Raw genomic sequence first — 6,666 nt, forward strand, 5'->3', positions numbered from 1 at the left:
GTGAGACTGGTAAGGGTAGAGCTACCCAACTTCTCCCTCGTGGGTACCCCATAGCTCCAAAGGCAATCCAACCAAGTCTCCTAGAAACTCTAGCGCCCCTTTCTACAATGTACTCTAAGGCTTTGCAAGCTGTGTGAGTCGCTCCATCAAACTCTTCTCATCTACTCCTAACAAGATTTTTGCACCACTTTTTCCTTAACATTTAATGATAGCACCCAAGATCTTCTTGAATCCTCTCAGTTGGATTTATTGTGATTTTAAAACTTTCTTGTTTCATGAGACCTCCACTTGACCTATTTTCTATCTATGTCAACAACGAGAGCCGTACTTTGCTTTAATAATTAATTGATGGTCTTGCATCCCCACAACACTAAGTGGTACGGGGTATTTAATGAAACCCAATCCATAGGATCGATGGCGGGTAGAGATTCACACAGATCTTGAGGCACCTGGATGGTCCACAAAAACCAAACGGCGTTGACTTTCGAGACTCCCAGTTGGGCATTGAACAAGTGGCCTACCCCATTGGGAGGCTGATGTGCTAACCACACACCCGTGTGGGTTTGGTTGTTCATCCCTCCACTTTGCAGTCTCATAAAGTAAATAGGTGTAGATGAAAGTAAACTCAGCCCTACAAGGTAAACTCGGCCACCATCCAACCAACAAATGCCCATTGCCATGAAAATTGTGCCCGTCTTGTGCATTGTCGATCCCATTTCTTGGGCTTCATTGAAGACCCGTGGGTCTTTAGTGCTAAGGCTTGCATCACTTGCATCTAGTATCTTCTAAAAGAAAGTTGCACAATACATCATCAAATTTTAGTATCACCAAGTGATGACTAATTGCTAATGGCATTCACAAATGTGTCAATGTGTCCATGAGATGAAGGTACCAACAATCACAAGTAGGTCAGCACCCATGTCTTTTTAATAGGAATCTTGAAAGATCCCTTGGGCTAAGAGAAAGAGAAAAGAAAAAGGAAAACCCTTATCTTCATTGATTTGAGAAGTTAAGTTTGGGAAAGGGGGGGGGGGCACGCGCGCTTGCTTAAAGGTAAGCATGGAGAGGCGCAAGAGGGGGCAATGACACGTACTAGACAAGAGGCAAAACGGGAGGAGAGCCAGGTGGTCTAGCACGTGCCAATTGAGCGCAAAGGGCAGGGCACCTTTTTTTGAAATGTCTGCTCTCGCAAGAGTTTCACCGACCCCCACGAGTTGGGTTGGCTTACGCTAGACGTTTCACTTCTCACGCTTGGTCCTGAACTTGAAGCCAAACAGTTTCTTGGCAAGACCGTAGCACCCGGGAAGATTCGGCCTGATCGAACGACGTAGAAGAAGTAAGTCCTTGGTCACAAGAAGGTGGCAAGTCCTACTCTTTTCATCTGCACTCAAGCTATCAGGTACTTCTTTTTCCATCATATATGGCAGGCGAGGAACCGTCGTGTGAACATGGCAAGCTTCTCAAAGATTATACAAGAAAGCAGAGTAGTGATCTATACGCTTGGATGCAAGCAAGACTCGAAAGATTGGTCTAGCGCTACCCATGTTGTATTATCAAAACCTGCGATAAGTAAAGCCTAGGATTACAGGTCACCTACCTTCTTGTTAAGCCGGTGAGGATAAGCCTCGATGAGAGGCATTAGAAATCCGACTTGTAATCTTCAGCACCTCAAGGCTCGGCCCGAGCTTGAATGAAAAGTGATATAACACTACAACAAAAGAAGGTGTTATCGACGCATATATCGACGCTGCCCATGGCTATGAGCGTCGCTATACGCATCTCTGTGAAACCAGTCGCTATTAGTGACGCTGATAGCGACGTATATAGCGATGCGCATAGCGATGCATATAGCGACGACCATAGAAGAAAAAAAAAATTTGGGCAGAGGGCAGGTAGCCTGGCCTGTGCCCAGTTAAAAGATGTACACAGCCACATCCAGACTTCCTGCCCTTTGCCCAAGAAAGCGAGCAACACCAAAATATCAACCATGCTCCCGCGCGTAGAAATTTCGGCAGAGTTCCCTTTGTTTTTACATAAACTTTTCAAAAAAAACCATATCATGTATACGCCTCTTACATGCTATCCATGTAGGATCTCACATGAGATTTAAGGCCAATGAAAGACAACCGTACCAACTGAAAAGCATAGCCATAACTTAAAAGCATAACCATAACGAACCATAACCATAACTTAAAAGCATAACCATAACGAACCATAGCCATAACTTAAAAGCATAACCATAACTTAAAAGCATAACCATAACTAAAAACCATAACCGGCTATAATCACTTTGATCAAAACCATAGTGCAGATAACCATAACCATAAACAAAATTAACAATAACCATAAGCATAACCAGAAAGAGAAACAATAACTGTCTATACAATGACAATGACAATAATCATAACCATAAAGGAAACAATAACTGTCTGAACACTAACTGTTTGTACAAAAAAGAGACACAGAAGCGTGTCTGTGTCTCACAAAGCATATAGATGAAATCTGGTCCACTAATGACTAGGCGTCGCAACCTGCACATAGGACAACTCACAAAATTAGTATTGATATTACTTCACATATACTGACTTAATTAAATCAACTCACACATATTAACGTCTCACCTCAAGCGATCAGCGAGACTGTAAGGCCTCCCAGTCTACAGGCTCTCCTGAAGCTTCAAGATCATTCAGTACTTCATAGATACCTCTGCGATATCCATCTGACTCCTCCTCGCGTGATGGAGCTCGATGCATCGCAAGATTCTGCGTTTATACAAAAATCAAAGTAATAAGAATACATGATTCATCGCATTTTAAAAAACGCCATAGTTAAGATTGGATTAGAAACTCACAAACTTATAGCGAAAGGTGTCGAAGCCTCCGCTTCCAAGATGAGATGTCCCCCTAGTAATTTGTCATACCTGCGCGGCCTCACGCTGCTGTCTGAACCGTGTGGCCGTTGTCCGCTCATCCTCCCTGATCTGCAGCCACGTCTCGTGTGGGATGCCTGAAGGCTTCGGCGAGCCGATCCTGAAAGCCTTCCGAGCTGCATCTCGTCGATGTTTGATGGTGTCCCGTGCAACACCCTTGATCCACCGCACCGAAACAACGGAAGAACCCGGAGCAGGCTGGTACTCTCTCAGGATGGTCTCCACTATGTAAGTGACTTTTTCCTTTTCTTGCTGATCCCAAGACGTCAGAATGTTGGTCGAAAACTGCAGCTCCACGAGCTGGCGAATCCACTGTCGCATCTCAGTCCCGACTCTATCCATGTCAACAGAACCATCTCCCCGTACAGTATAGATCTTGGAGGCACTAGGATCGTGTGCCCCCCAAGGTGTCCGAGGTGTGCCAAGAGGTGTGTCGAGAGGTGTGCCTGGGTAAGACGGGGGTCGTGAGCGAGGAGGGGTCGAAGCATCTATGGACCCTCCTCCACGGCAACCACCACCTCCACCTGACGATCGCCGAGATCGGCGAGTGCGCTTGTGCTGTGGAGATGAGGACGTACCCGCCTCTGCCCCACCCCTAGGTATCGAAGCGGCCGTGATGGGAGAAGAAGGCGTTGTACCCATAGGCATCGTACCCATAGGCATCCCCCCCCTAGGCGTCGGTCCCTCGGGTGTGAAGCCCGAAGGCGTAGTACCCGTGCCTCTGGCTACCCAGTACTGAGAAGCCTCTGCCATCTGAGCAGGCGTCATCCGTGTAACGAAGCCCATGAATGCATCTTCACTCATGGAAGCGGGATCTGGAATCTCGTCTGCCATACTAAAGTCCTGCACAAAGAAAGTAAAATAAAGTGTCAGAACACAGTTGTTTAAATTAACTTTAAGCTTAATTTTAAATCAAAGTCTTCACACAAACACTTATAGGCCTAGGCCTCGACGAGTGAGGCATCATCAATAAGATCTTGCACCGTATCATCGTCTATCTCTAATTGCAGACATAACTCTGCCCCAACTCGTTCTGGCAGATTGTCTTCATCCATTGCATCTTCATCCACAAGTGTCAATTCTGGCTCGTCTGTGTCATCCCTCGTATATCTGTCAGCTTCCTCTGCCATACCTTCGTCCATCTCATCTAATGTCACAGTAGTATGGACGTCGTCTGACTGACTTTCCTCCAGGAGATCTTGCCCTTCAAATACTTGTTTATTTCTTGGAGCAACCTGAACCACAAACCACCATTGTCGCTCTCGAGGGTCTGGTACAAAGACCACTTGCTTGCAATGTTCGGGGAGAGAAAATGTGCCGCTCGCATCTGTCCAAGTCTTTGTAGAATCTATTTGCACAAGTTTGTTTCCATCTCTGCGTACCGTTGCATTGCGACCAGAAGTAATCACCTTGAACCACTTCACATCCAACAAAAACATCTCAAACCGCCTGAAGCTTACTTTCAGGATATCTGACACCAGACCACAGTAATCCAGGTTGCTAGTGCTCTCATTCGTGTCTCTAGCACTGGCCCTGCTCTTTTGCATGAAACTAACCATTACCCCACTGTCAAGCGTGTTTCTTCTGCTGTCAATTTGTTGTGTTCTGAAATGCTTTCCATGCGACCACAGTGCCATGTATGTATGATACTTCCAGTCACATCCAATAGCCAGCTCTTCCTCTTCTAGAGATATGGGTTCTCCGATCTGTCGAGTTGCTCTCACTGTCTTGTCCAACCATGCCATTGTAGGGAATTCAGGTAGAGGAGCGAGATAGTCTGGCAAGGGTAAGCCTCTAGTCGTTCTACTTTGCCTGAAATCCTGTCGCTCTAGATTGCGTCTCTCTTTCTCTTCTTCGTACCTTTCAAGCCATTTTTGCATCGGCGCTGAATTTAGTATACAGAACTTCATGATGTTTTCTCGCATGGCCAGGTTCATTTTCTTCAGCACCCCTTGCCCTTGCGGCTCCTCTCCCACCAGTCTTGTATATGCAGGTCCGCACTTCCTCCGTTAAACACCCCTTGATCGCAATTGGAAGAATGAATTGCAAGAACTTATGCCAGTCGTGCGATTTCAACCTTGACAGTTGATCGTCACAGGTGAATGCTGTCTTGAGACATCGCATATATCCTGTTGGCGTCCTGAACTCTGAAATCACCCTTTTCACATGTCGCTCTTCGTTTTTTAGAAATACCCATGGCGCTCTTGGAAGTTTTGTTTGACCAGCTGCATTGGTGAAAGGCCACAGCTCTGGCATCTTTCCAACCGACTGCAAATCATCTCGTGAAGCTCGATTGTCTTTCATTCCCATGATTGTCTTCCAGAGGAGCTCTCCCACATTCTTGAATATATGCATTGGATCCAGCAAATGGTTAATTAGTAGATCACCCCAGTACGGCAACGTATTTCATTGCCAGCATGGAGAAGTTGCTCCCGCAATAACCTGTTTAAGCCACATTAAATTAAAAAGCTCTCCGAGCACATCACCGTTGCAATCGGAAAATCTCTTTTGTAAATTACGTACCTAAACAAAGCAGTGATGCTTGCATCTAACCACCCATACACTGGCTGAAGATTCAAAAACGCCAGACAAGTACGAAGCACAGATATTTTGGCGCCTTCATAGATTGGTTGACGTGCCAACTTCCTCAACATGTCTTCAGGAGATAGGCGCACGGCTTCTGGTGTTGCTTCGTTCGCGTTCTCCTCGCTTGTTTGGAAGAAGGCATCTAGAATCTCCTCCATGCCGTCGTCTCCTGTCTGTAAGCCCTTTTTTGCTTCCATCCATGGCTCTATATTGGTCGGACCTTCACGCATAATCTTTTTTCTCTCTCTCTCAGATGTAGGTGCTATGTCGCGGAAATCAATGCCCGTTCCGTAGGAGTCGTATCGCAGATTCTGTACGGTTTCTCTAGCAAACTCTCCGTACTTGTGCACATGCTCATTACATATCCTACGCTTGCGCAGGATTTGATACGTGCAGAGCGTGCACGAGCATGCAATCTTTTCCTCCATGTTAGTTGATGACGTTGCCATCTACAATGATTATGAATGTTGTTTTAATATATATATATATATATATATATATATACTCCTCACAATGTAAACTACCTCGCATTCTCTAGTCTTGCCCAATCTCCGGACACCTCGGTCCAGAGGTGTATGGAGATCAGGACCACTGGGTCAAAATCTCGTCTTTATTGGTCAAATCCTATATGGGTAGACACATACGTGCACTCCAAGGTGTACATGGCAATGCATGTAGCAGGAAAAACCCCTTTGCCTCTTTTAGTTCCATAGTTTCTTCTCTGTCTACGAACCCACCCGCCTCCATTCCGAGGTAGCCTATCAGAGAAAGCTTTCCAATGCCGCACTTGATGAATCATATATTAAAGCATGACCATTTTTGTAATGTTCTGTCTGTTTGCAATTTTTTGCACAGGTTTTTCCAAGGATATTATGCCCATCCTGGTGTTTTTTTCACCACGTGCACAAGCCATGGAAGTTCTCAGCCCAATGAAATTTTTCTACCTGATTGTAAACCGGACGGGGCCTCCATGTCCAAGCTAGAAGATAATGTGGAGATGGATGAGCAACTTGAGAAAGATTCAGAAGCCTTGCATGGTTCTTGCTCAAAAAAGCGATCTCGATCTCTCTTTCTCTCTCTCTCTCTCTCTCTCTCTCTATATATATATATATATAACTCTCTTTCTCTATCTCTCTAGCTATTTCCTATCT

Source organism: Adiantum capillus-veneris, chromosome 1 (assembly GCF_014529385.1).
Source record: "Adiantum capillus-veneris isolate H3 chromosome 1, ASM1452938v2, whole genome shotgun sequence".
Classification (NCBI taxonomy): domain Eukaryota; kingdom Viridiplantae; phylum Streptophyta; class Polypodiopsida; order Polypodiales; family Pteridaceae; genus Adiantum; species Adiantum capillus-veneris.